The sequence below is a fragment of the Eumetopias jubatus genome, unplaced genomic scaffold (genome assembly GCF_037043125.1).
Source record: "Eumetopias jubatus isolate StellerSeaLion01/CBP00866 unplaced genomic scaffold, mEumJub1_p1.0 scaffold_14, whole genome shotgun sequence".
Classification (NCBI taxonomy): domain Eukaryota; kingdom Metazoa; phylum Chordata; class Mammalia; order Carnivora; family Otariidae; genus Eumetopias; species Eumetopias jubatus.
Window position 1 is genome coordinate 64,939,645 of NW_028274820.1, and position 13,106 is coordinate 64,952,750.

General features: G+C 37.1%; 1 protein-coding gene and 1 pseudogene across 1 annotated transcript in view; one reads left to right on the forward strand and one right to left on the reverse strand.

The window, feature by feature from the left end:
• The window catches only part of BBS9 (Bardet-Biedl syndrome 9), a 470,178-nt gene that overhangs the window by 49,724 nt on the left and 407,348 nt on the right, over positions 1-13,106 (forward strand). The window lies entirely within an intron of this gene.
• LOC114200221 (large ribosomal subunit protein eL43 pseudogene) lies at positions 7,496-7,792 on the reverse strand (annotated as a pseudogene).

Here is a 13,106-nt window from a genome sequence, read left to right on the forward strand (position 1 = left end):
AAACTGCTATGAACATTCTTTTATAATTCTTTATGTGGACAGTAAATATTAAAATGTTATACATAGGTAGGATGATTTAAGAATTATATTGCTAACTTTTTTTTCCCAATTTTTTTTCACTATTATAAATTTTGAGATACGCAAGAATATCAAGAATAGAGTTCTAGTATTAGTAGGCATGCTTTATGTGGAAGAATAGTATTGTGTGTACTTACCTCTTCAACTTCTAAAGATATAAAATTTGTACCATCAGTATTTCATAGAGTACTTAATTGAAGTCATTTCTGGCTAATTGAGAATATGATAAATGATTAAGCTTGGTATATCTGAATGAGGCCCCCATATTATATTAATTTGAACTGTATTTCTGCCTAAGTTAAAAATAAGCAGGGTTGGGCGCCTGGGTGGCTCAGTCGTTAAGCGTCTGCCTTCTGCTCAGGTCATGATCCCAGGGTCCTGGGATCGAGTCCCACATCGGGCTCCCTGCTCAGCGGGGAGCCTGCTTCTCCCTCTCCCACTCCCCCTGCTAGTGTTCCTGCTCTCGCTGTGTCTCTGTCAAAAAAATAAATAAAATCTTTAAAAAAAAAATAAGCAGGGTTTTATGGAACACTACATCAAAAGCTAATGATGTAATGTATGGTGATTAACATAACAATAAAAAATTTAAAGAAAAAAAACAAGCATGGTTTTAATACCAAATTTCCTTACATTGAAATTTATGAATAAGAAAGCATTTCTAGATTTTTGCTAAAATAAGACAGTATTATTTAATATGGAAACAATAACTGAGAAGTATTCCTAAATCTAATTTGGAAAGTTATATTCATGATTTTAGGGGACTATGAACATAAGTGAATGGAAAATTAAGATTTCATATGGCTTTTTGCAGCTGGTTAAGTCCTATACAGTTCATTGTCTTAAAGATGAAATTTGTACAAGGTTTTGGGAGGCAGGAATTGTAGATTAAAAGTTCTCGTTTCAAAGGTAGTACAAAATGGTTTTAACAATCTATCATCTTTCATTTACCAAAGGAAATATGTAAAAAGAAAAGGAAAATGTTCAGTGGGAACAAAACATTGAGATGATGAAAAGCTACAAGGAAAGAAAAAGGACTTTAGAAAGACTACTAAAATGAAACTAGCTTTTTTTCCTCAAAAATCTGTCTGAATTCATTTTGCTTTCATTATATATCTAGCCTGGAGGCAAAGTATGTTGAGTATTACAACAAAGAGGGTGTTATAAGGAGGGCTTTTAAAAAAATAATAAAGTATAACATATGTGTAAACCATGCAACTTTGTAACAGGAAACTTTATAATAAGGGAGGACTGTGCTTAGCTTTTCCACAATTTTGGAAGAATGAGTTTTATTAGGTGTTAGACAAAGAAATTATCAACTGACTTTTATGCTGTAAGGTTGAAAGATTTGTTATGACCATTTCTAGACTTTAGCAGTGGTTTTAATGTGGGCCCTGATATATTAGAAACAGTGCCTAGCACTATTAATATGTCTACTGTTGCTAGTTCTCTTAAGGAATATGATGTTTAACTTTGGCCTTTCAATGAAAGATTATTCAAAATCCTGTTATTCTGTGGTTTTCTCAGCAGTATTAGGCTGTTCTTGAATTGATCAACACATAATATAATTTGGGAACCCAATCAATGGTTCTTTTATTTTTGAAAGATGGTGACAAATTCTTTTGAAACTTGGGAAATTAGCTCCATCATTCATCCCTTACTCTTTCTTTGCCTTTCCTGCCCAACTTCCTAAAAACCATATTGTTTTGATGTCAGTGTGTAGAATAGATTATCTGTTGGGGAATCAGTATGTATTAATTATATTTGAATAAATGTAAGCTTGACAAATAAAATGGGTAAGTAGGTGTTGTGCCCAATAGGTTATTCAGTTAATGAGGACACTAAAATTAGGGATCTCTAACATGCCAGAACCATATTTCTTGTAAACTTTCCCCAGTTTTGAGATTAACTGGCAATAGCTATATTTTTCTGGCTTTTTAAAGTCTAATATGTTATGGTAGAGTTTTAGGATTTATATAGTGCTTATTATAGAATAGTTGAACTCTTTGTATTTATCACACTGCTATTGAAGTGAGTTAGAAGTATAGAAATCAGTCTTCTACCTTTTGGTTTTTCAGTAATCTATCTTTTAAAATATTGTATCCCATACTCATTTTCCTGTCTTCTCTCTCCCACTAAAAAATGATTACACACCATGCACATTTATGTACTATTTTCATTGAAGGTGGGGGAGTTCAGTGACACCCCTTAATATCCAGCCCACTGTAGGGATGTTAGAAAACCAGAGATGAAGTTTCTAGGCTTAGGTGAGAGATGTTAGAAATATGTTAGCAAGATAGATTATTACATATTTAAAAATAGGACTATTTGCTTTCAACCTTGCAAGATCACAGAAGCATTCAAAATAACTTTTAACCATGTGCAGTTCATTTGATAAAAATAAAAAGCCAAATAGTGCAAACTTATGAAGGCATCATTTCCCCCTCATGGTTAACTCCTTATCTCTAAATAATGTAATTACCCACTATTTTTGAATTCATCATATTTAATTTTTTTCTGTTGATGTACCACAGTGACAAAGTGTTTTGATTAATAACACATTTTCTCTTATCCTTCCAGTTATATCACTATCTCATTTCCATTGCTGCTCATTTCTGCACCCACAAAAAGGATACTCAAACTTCTATTTCTTGTTTTATCAGCTTTCAACTCCTTGATTCCACATTTTGTAAAACAAGCACATTAGTCATTTTATCTTTACCATTATTACTCTCTACCTTAAGTTTCTCAACTTCTGTCAACTCACCTTTATTCTTGCTTTGTCAAAGTTAATAAAATTTACAAAAAAAAAGGTTAATAAAATTTACATACTGGTCTGTAGTTGTAGCTAAATCTTCTGTGACTTCTCTGTAGATGATTCTAAAAGTTAATACATACTTTGAGATATGTAAATATTGTTCAGTGTAGTATATGCCAGGATCATATTTCCTTTCTTTATGGTTACAATGTCCTGTGCTACTCAAAGGAGAATGTTTCTAGTAGATTCCTTTTTTTAAAAAAATCATACATTTCTTAAAAAAAATCATATATTTCTTTACATAGCCTTATAATTCCTCAAGTTTTCTAGGCTTTCAGTCATACCATTGAATCTGTCAATTCCCTGTAGTTCCTGGGGACCTTCCTGTTATCTGGAGGTATGGGATTTTTTTTTCTCCCCAATTTTTTTTACTTTTTGAATTACTACATTTTGTTCTGGAGTCATTTTTATTTCAATCTTTTGTTTTTCTTGGGCTTTTCTTATTTCTGGCCTTCCTCAAGTGTTTGGTTGTCAGTTTTTTTTTTTTTTTTTTTGAGGATCAATCAATAGATTAAGTACTGTGAAAGTGGGTTGGCTTTTGACCAGCCAGCCTAGCTTTAAAGTGAGTGGTTGGGGATCTAGTTTAAATTAGGGACCTCCAAATGTCAGAATGAGGAGAGGAGGCCTATACCTTCATAGGAACTAGCACCAGTATTAATCACTATAGTTCTTCCCAGACAGGCCAATATTTCTTTAAAGAATAAAACACTTCTCTCTCTCTCTCTGTTTTGTTTTGAGGGTGAAGGGCAATAAATACCTGCCTGTTGAATATATATGGCAAGTGGGAAGAGGGAAAGGAAAGAGGGCAGTTAGCTAGCTGGCTAGCTGGTGTCCTTGCCTATCTGTATATCTAATCTTTCAAAATGTTTTTATTGATATGTAAGTCACTTATACAATCCACCTATTTAAAGCACACAATTTAATGCTTTTTATTATACTCACGGAGTTGTGCAGCCATGACCACATCAATTTTAGAACATTTTTACCACTCCAAAATAAACCTCTTACCGTTGAAATGTCCGAGACTCAATTTTCAATGTGTGGAACAAGGCTGGGGGTGGGGTTCCCATGCAGTTCCAAATAATTCTCCAGACACCAGCTTGGTGTTCTATAATTCAGTTCAATTCTGACACTATCCATCTGGAGATAGCATCAGATCCCGCAGGTTAAGGGGTCAGTTCTACAGAATTGCTCCCCAGCCTCAGTGCACCCAACCATTTCCCAATTTCAGATGCCAGTTTTAAGCCCATGTTGTTACCTGTGCTTCTGACCCACCAGATACAGATTGGAAGTTCCCATGACCCCCTCTTAGACTTCAGACAGCAGTACCAAGCCTAGGTTGTAATGTGTACTTCTGATGGACCAGCTATAAATCAGAGGTTCCCATGACTTCCTCCTTAGGTTCAATTAAGTTGTTAGAGCTGTTCACAGAACTCAGACAACTTACTAGATTACTGGTTTTTTTGTTTTTGTTTTTTAGTGAGGGATATAACTCCAGAACAGCCAGATGGAAGAGTTGCATAGGGCAAGGTATGGGGAAAGGAACTTCCATGTCCTGTTTAGGTATGCCACTCTCCCCAAACTTTCCACCAACTCAGAAGCTCTCTAAACCCTGTCCTTTGGATTTTTATGGAGGCTTCATTACTTAGGCATGATTGATTAAATCACAGGCCGTTGGCTATCTGTTCAACCTCCTGCCCCTCTCCCCTTCCTAGAGGTTGGGATGGTAGGATTGAAAGTTCCAGCCCTCTAATCATATGGTTGGTTCTCCTGGCAACAGTCCCTATCCTTAGGTGGGGGCCAAAAGTCATCTCATTAACATAATAAAAGAGACCTTTATTGCTTTCAACACTTAGGAAATTGTGAAAACCCTTGGACATTTCACATAAATGGAATTATAAAATATAAAGTCTTTTGTGATGTCTATCTTACACTTAGTATAATGTTTTCTTTCTTTCTTTTTTTTTAAGATTGTATTTATTTATTTGAGAGAGAGAGCTTTAAGATTTTATTTATTCATTTGAGAGAGAGAGCAAGCAAGAGCATGAGCGGGGCGGGGGGCGGAGCAGCAGAAGGAGAGGGAGAAACAGACTCCCTACAGAGCAAGGGACCATGGACCTGAGATCATGACCTGAGCTGAAGGCAGACACTTAAACAACTGAGCCACCCAAGTGACCTTTAGTATAATGTTTTCAAGGTTTATCTGTACTGTAGGATGTGTCAATATTTCATTCCTTTTTAATGTAGAATAGTATTCTGTTGTATGAATATACCACGTTATATTTATCTGTTCATCAATTGATGGACATTTAAACACTCGATCTTAGCCAAAAGGCCAAGAAGCCATATTTGATGGGTATTTAGATTTTCTACTTTATGGCTATTGTGAATAATGCTGTTACGAACATTCATATACAAATTTTCATTTCTCTTGGTTATATCTAGGGATAGAATAGCTGTAACTCTAAGCTTAACCTTTTGAGGAACCACCAAACATTTTTCCGAAGTTGTAAACTTATTTTCATTCCTACCATTGATGCACTAGTGTTCCACCCAAGGATGAGGTTCTCCACATTCCTGTCAACACTTGTTATTATCCATCTCTTTGATTATAGCAACCCTAGTGAGTGTGTGGTGGTATCTCATTGTGGTTATGATTTGCATTTCTCCAAACTGTGTCCCTGGGGCCAGGGGCCAGGGCTTGTCAATTGGTGGGCTTCTCTTGATGACAGTTAGGGAACTACCTAGCTGTTTTCCTGGGGACCCAAATATCTGTAGCTGTAGGTCTTTTCTCCTGAGGTGGTCTTCTTTCTCTAGGGGTTTCTTTAACTTCTTTCTGGGGATCATGAGCCTAGCCCCATGGTTGGAGAAGGGAATTAGAGGATTGACTATCCAGGATATAGACTTTTTCTTCAACCGTGTATTTTCAGTTACTTGCCCCATTCCCATGCTATTCTCTATCTGTGTGTCCCTTTAATCTGGAGTCCCTTGTTTCGTTTAACTTCTCTAGAGACTATACTTCCTGGTTTCTGTGTATCTGTTACTTACATAGATGTTTAAATAACTCTCTTGTCTTCAGATCCCTTCTTACCTCACTTTCTTTGATACCTTGTGCTTTTACTTCCTGAGTCTTTTTGGAATTTTATGGGGTAAATAAATATATTCTTCAGGCATTTCGGTTTGACCTTGCTGTGCCCTTTTGTATTGTTTACCTCTTCTCTGTTCACTTCCTATCTTCATAGATTGTGGTTAGGCTTACCACAGGTCTTTTGATTTCTTTGAAGGAGTTTATGTCTGTTTATTTTACTCCTTTTTGTTTGGGGTGGTTTTTTTTTAGAGGAGAAGAGGACATAATAGTCTTTAATTAACAATCTTGAAATAGGATGTCATACTCTTTTGATTTAATGCATCAGAGTCACTAGTCAGGTAAAGAAAATGTGAGTGGCTGTCTCCACAGGCTCTTAATTTCTGCCCTGAGTGAAATAATAATAAAGGGGGTCAGAATGCTTGCCAGGTCATGATTACAGAAGCTTGGCTGTAAGTCATGGGCAAAAAGCTTGGTTGTCTGCGCCCACAGTTGAGTGAGTGGTTTCACCTCTGGGGCCCAGTGAATGTTCAGACGGTTGAGTAATCCCACCTCAGGCACAGGGTTGGCAGCAGGGCCAGTAATATCTGAGTACTTGGCATGATAATTAATGGGGAATAGAAGGGGAGTGTAAACATTTGACAGGATTTTGTCTCTTAGTTTCTTACAGTTTCATTTTCATTGCTATCAATAGGATTGGTTTTGCTCAGAGAATGGGGGTATTCTTAATTTTGGCAGATGCAAGGACTACTTTCATTCTAATATGGTTTCTCTAGGGAAAGGAGATGAACACTATGTTAGTCCGTGATCTACTGTAAGAGCATTTTTTAAACCAGTTTATTTTTACTAATTTTTAAATTTTTTACTTAAAAAGTTGAAGTATGGTTGATATACAATGTTACATTAGTTTCAGGTGTACAACAGTGATTCAACAACACTATAATTATGCTGTGCTCACCACAAGTGTAGCTCCCATTTGTCACCATACTTTCCTATTACAACTGTATTTTCAATGCTGTACCTTTCATCTCCATGACTTACTCATTTCATAACTAGAATGAGCCTATCAGTAAGGTCAGAAGATGACAGGTAAGGTCTTGGTTAAGTTCTTAGCTCTTTGGTAGGTTGTGGGGATTGAGTTAGTCCTATTTGAATCACATAGAATTTGGGAACAGATGCTGGCTGACAAAAATCACATGTTTGCTGTGCAGAGAAAAGACAAAACTCTAGAATAGTGGTTCTCAAACTTCAGTGTCCACCAGAATCACCCGGAAGGCTTATTGAAACACAGGACTGCTTGGCCCCACTCTCAGAGTTTCTGACTCAGTAGGACTGGAGTGGGGCCCAAGAATTTACATTTCTTTCTTTCTTTTTTTTTTTTCAAGAATTTACATTTTTTTTTTTGTTACATAAATTAACCCATTTATTATAGGCTAGTAATGTTTCAAATGGTGAAGCTTCTACTGGTCTTTCAACTCCTTCAGTCTTCTTTTTTTTTAAAATTTTTTATTGTTATGTTAATCACCATACATTACATCATTAGTTCTTGATTCCTTCAGTCTTCTGATAGCGGACTTTACTGTGACAGCAGAAGTGGTGTTGAAGGTCCAAGCGCCACCAGCGATGGTTTTCATGCAGGAGCCACAATGCCAGATCCCCACAGCTCGTCTTTTCATCTTTGTTTTGCCACAGAAGGAGCAAGTATACTTGGTGTGCTGGCTTATTTCAATCTTCTTCACCATTTTTCTGAGGGAGGCACCATAACGGGTCCCATATTTACCTACGATTCCGACCTTCTTGGTGCGTTTAGCCATGTCGCCGCAAACTAGGTCTGAGCCCAGAGAGCAAGAATTTACATTTCTAACAAGTTTCTACCTGATGCTGATACTGCTGGTGTGGGGAACTATACTTTGAGAATCACTGCTTTTGAACACTGGTTCTTAAATTTTAGTGTGCGAAGAATTTTCTGGGAAGGTTTACTGAAAGTGTTGGGTCTAGGGCCTCATTTCCAGAAATTCTGATTTGGAAAGTTTGGGATGAAGCCTAGGAATCTGCATTTTAAAGTAGCCTAGCTAATTCTGTGTTTTTTTTTTTTAAATTCCACTGTATGGATATATACCACATTTTATCTATCCATTCATCATTTGATGGACAACCCCAGATAATTCTTATACAGGAACCACAGAAGATCAGCACACCATACTATGAGAAATGCTGCTCTGTAGATTTCATGTAACAAAGATTATAAGTTAATCATCCTGAGGCACCTGGCTGGCTCAGTCAGTAGAGTGTGCGACTCTTAATCTCAGGGTTGTGAATTTGAGCCCCATGTTGGGAGTAGAGATTATTTAAAAACATTTAAAAAATCATCCTTATTTATTTATTTTTACTAAGTCAGAATACTACTTTTCTAATTTCCACATGTACTTTGGTATCAGTCAGTATCCCAGCAGGAAATAGAGCTTATCTCGGATGATTTAAATGAAGAGATTTTAGTGAAGGCATCCTTGACAGGTGTAGGCAGAGTTAAGGGAACAAATAATGAAGCATCCAAGTATTATCAGGAGTGGATCAACTTTTACCACTTCTAGGGTTGAAGGGACAGGAGGAAGGAATGGTATTATTTTGAGGGTTTATTAAGAGCGAGAGCCATGGAGAAGGGCCCTTCCTCTTACTCTTCATTCAGGTAGGGGAGACACAAAGTCTCATCAGTCACCTTTTGTTGCAAGGTGTTATTTTTGTCATTTTCCCACCTGAAACCAGAATTGCAATGTAGTCATCACTAGTGCTCATCTTATAACCTAGTGGGAAAGGGGGTGGGATGGTGAAGAAATAATTAATGTAAAATATGCTTAGCTGTGACATTTTCCATTTTTGTAGCTGGTCAGCATACTGAAGTTGATAATCATAACTGTCTTTCTCCACTACCTATTTTCTATTCTCCTTATATTTTTTTCAGCACATTGGCTAGTCAGGCTTCTTTGCCTTCATACCCCAAAGATCTGAGTCCTTAAGCGTCCTATATTTATTGGGTTAACATACTTTTTCATTAAATTTGTTATTGGACATAGGAATAATACTAAGAGGCTGGCCAGTGAATCCCTTGGATTTTAGACATAGTTTATCTGTTCCTGATGTACAACAGCCACTCAGTTTCCTCTTAGTAATAGGGAGAAATCACTCTGTCAGCACATTAACCTTTTTTTTTTTTTTTTTTTTTGCCTGTGGTAGAATCCGAACTGGGGCAGTCTCAGCTTCAAATTTAATAGAACTGTGACCGTGTTCCTTGCTGGAAGCTTTCTTTTCCTGGGAACTAGCATCTCTAATGTCTTCACAAAGTATGTCCATTATGAGAAATCCTTCCACACAGATCCTTTCTGGACCTCCTTTTTACCAATATTTCAGTCTTTTTCTTTCCACTTCCTTGATCCCAACCCATTAGCCATTACCCATGTATCAGTGTAAATCTGAATCTTAGGCTGTCTCACATTATCAGTAAAGTGACAATGAGATGTATTGCTCAAAGTTAAACTCATTGGGAAGATTTTCCTTTGTTACTGTTTTTCAAGGAAACTTTGGAGTGAGAAACTGATGTTACAGCTTACCCGTGCTGCCAGCGTATCATGTAGATGCATCTGTAAACCAAGGCTGTGGGTTTTTTCCTTCTTCGGTTCATTGGTCATAGGAAATTGAACGGGAAATTGAAATGAGGTCATGGAAGAGGCAGTGAAGCAGCTGGAGTAGGTACTATGGGATTTGAGCCACTTATTCAGTTTATGCCTTCTTTTCTTATTCATATATTTCATTTCTCTTTAATGATAAGATGCTGTTTCACATACTCAATTTCGTAACTCAGTAGATTGGGTAACCCATTTCATGATGGGCAGCTCTGGTCCTGTAGTCACTTGGTGTCCTGTAACTGGGTGTTCTATCTGTATCATGGCCCTGCAGAACTAGGAGCTGTTTCTCGAATGGAGAATAATTGTTGACAGATAACCTGAGTGTCTGTACAATGACTCTTCTTTTGGGGGTTTTCAGAGGCTCTATAGAGTAGACTTTTCTGGCATAGGTAATTCAAGTACTACTGGGTCTTTTGGGCCATAGGAGATCAGCTTACTTTATAGCCTTTATCAGCCTTAAAGCCCACTCTTGCTCTGGGCTCTACTTAAAAGTAGCCACTCTACCTGAATGTATGACACATTGCTTCCAAAATTCAAGGACAGTCTCCAAGTTTTGTGCTTTTTTTTCTTTTTGGAAGGCAGTGCAAGGTGAAGCAACATCTTTTTTTAGAGGGCATATTCTAACATGTCCTAGGTTTTCCTGGAAACTTCACAGTGTGGTGCGCTTTTGAATTTTTATGGGGTACTTGCCACTTCCTGCTTACCAGATTTACTTACAATGTCATCGGTATTGGACTAAAAGAAGATATCCTTTTTTAAAAATTTTGCATGACAGAGAGTTTTTACTCGTAAATGCTTATCAGTATGCCAAATAATAATGTGTAACTAGTTTTTGAAGAGGGAAGAGGGTCAGAGGGAGAAGCAGACTCCCCGCTCAGCAGGGAGCCCGATGCGGGACTCAATCCCGGGACTCCAGGATCATGACCTGAGCCGAAGGCAGTGGCTTAACCAACTGAGCCACCCAGGCGCCCGATAGGAGGAATTCTTAATCTCAGGAAACAAACTGAAGGTTGCTGGAGTGGTGGGGGGTGGGAGGGATGGGGTGGCTGGGTGATAGACATTGGGGAGGGTATGTGCTATGGTGAGCGCTGTGAATTGTGTAAGACTGTTGAATCACAGACCTGTACTTCTGAAACAAATAATACATTATATGTTAAAAAAAAAAAAGAAGATAGTAGGAAGGGAAAAATGAAGGGGGCGGAAATCGGAGGGAGAGACGAACCATGAGAGACTATGGACTCTGAGAAACAAACTGAGGGTTCTAGAGGGGAGGGGAGTGGGGGGATGGGTTAGTCTGGTGATGGGTATTAAAGAGGGCACGTATTGAATGGAGCATTGGGTGTTATACGCAAACAATGAATCATGGAACACTACATCAAAAACTAATGATGTAATGTATGGTGATTAACATAACATAATAAAATAAAATTAAAAAAAATGCCAAAAAAAAAAAAAAAGATCCCAGCAGGAAAAAGCATTCATGGCAGATGGTTCAAAGAGACTTTAAAGAAGTGGGATTACTTATAGAGGAGTGGGAAGAGTTAAGAAAAGAAATTGTCTCTATAGTTAGCAGAATAAATGTAAACTATCTAATTTAAATAGTTGTATTTTGGGGTATGTTTGTTATGGCAGCTTGACCTTTAATGTAACTAATATGAGAATTTACATTATTATGGCTGTGTAGACACTACTGACAGCTGAGGCATGATTGTATTTCTTCTCTCTGTTTTCTCTGAAGTTAAAAATAATTTAAAGGACATTTTTATACCCTTTAACCAGATTTCTCCATTGAATATTTTTATCTCATTTGTTTTATCACCTCTTTCTTTCTCTTGTGCTCACTCTCTCATGGATACGCTTAACCGACTGAGCCACCCAGGCACCCTTTAGTGTGTATTTCTTAAGAATAGGAATATTCTTACATAACCACAGTACGGTTATTAATTTCATAAAATTACATTGATATAATACTTTTATCTGTTCTAATACCCAAATTCTAATTTTGTCCATTGTTCTAATAATGTAAAAAGGTGCTTTATAGCATCCCCCCCACACTATTACAAGATTTAGTCCAGGCTGTATTGATTTGCATGTATTTTTGGCCTCTTTTAAGCTGGGAAATATCCACAGCCTTTCCTTGTCTTTTATGACATTGACATTTTTGAAGAGACTCTCTCACCACTTAAAAAAAAAATTTCTCATTTTGTTTATCAGTTGTTTCCTTGTGACGTTAAGATTATACATTCTTGGCCAGACTAGTATACTACTGCCAAGAATAGGTAATATTGCGTTTTCTGTACAGTATCATGTAGAATCACCTTCATTGATGATTAATTTTGATCTGCTGGTCAAGGTGTTGCCTGACTTCTCCACTGTATAATTACTGTTTTCCCCCATTGCTACTAGTAAGCAGTATACATATCCTGCTTTTCATCAAAATTTCCCCTTAAATTTATCATTCATTGTTGATTCTCACCTGATAAAATCTTTACAGTGATGGTTACAAGGTGATTTTTCTAACTCAGCACTTCCTTTATATTTGCCATTTGGCTCTCGATGTTCTTTAAGCAGTAGATTGCCCTTCTCCCTCATTTATTCATTTGTGTATTATTAGTGTGGCCTCATGAATTTCTATTTTTCTCAATAGTTTATGTCAATATTGAACTTAATACTTTTGGTGCTTAAATTGTCCCAGATTTGGCCAGTGGAATCCTCTTCAAGCTAGCTCCTGTGTCCTTGTGACATACGTTTTTTTTTTAAGGACTTTTAAAACTTTATAGCACAGCAGAATGTTCCAGGATCATCTTATACCTATCCTGCTCTAGCCATGGAATAAGCTATTTCTCTAGGCAGCCTTGGTTCCTATTAGTGAGAAATGGTATTAGAGACTGAGATATGAGTGCTGGGTGTGCTCTTGTTACATGGTATCTTTGCTTTTAGGCCCTTTTAGAAGACAAATCTATAAATATGTACATGTACATATATTTACACATACATACATACAGAAGCACATGCATAGAAACATGCACAGAAATATGGATATATTCACATGAACGTGCATCAACTTAGACATATACATTGTTTAGATATCATGAGTTCACACCAATATCTCCAATTTTAGTCTTTCCCTACATGGTTCTTTTTTCCTTTCCCATTCCATATTTATATCCCTTCTTCCAAAGTGGATCCGTGGCTCCCAACAACATTCACACATGTATTCATTCACTCATTCCTATAACACATGTAAAATAGTTTCAGAATGTCTTCTGACCATATCACTACAATAAACAAACCTCTGTTCCTTCTCTTTTTAGCTAGCTCCCTCCCAAAATCAAGTGCTTCTCTAAGACTGCCCCTTGGAATCCTGCATACTTTCAAGTTCCTTCCCTCTGGCCAGAGCCATGAACTCCTAGGTCACAACCCGTGTTGAGTATTTTTGCATTATTTC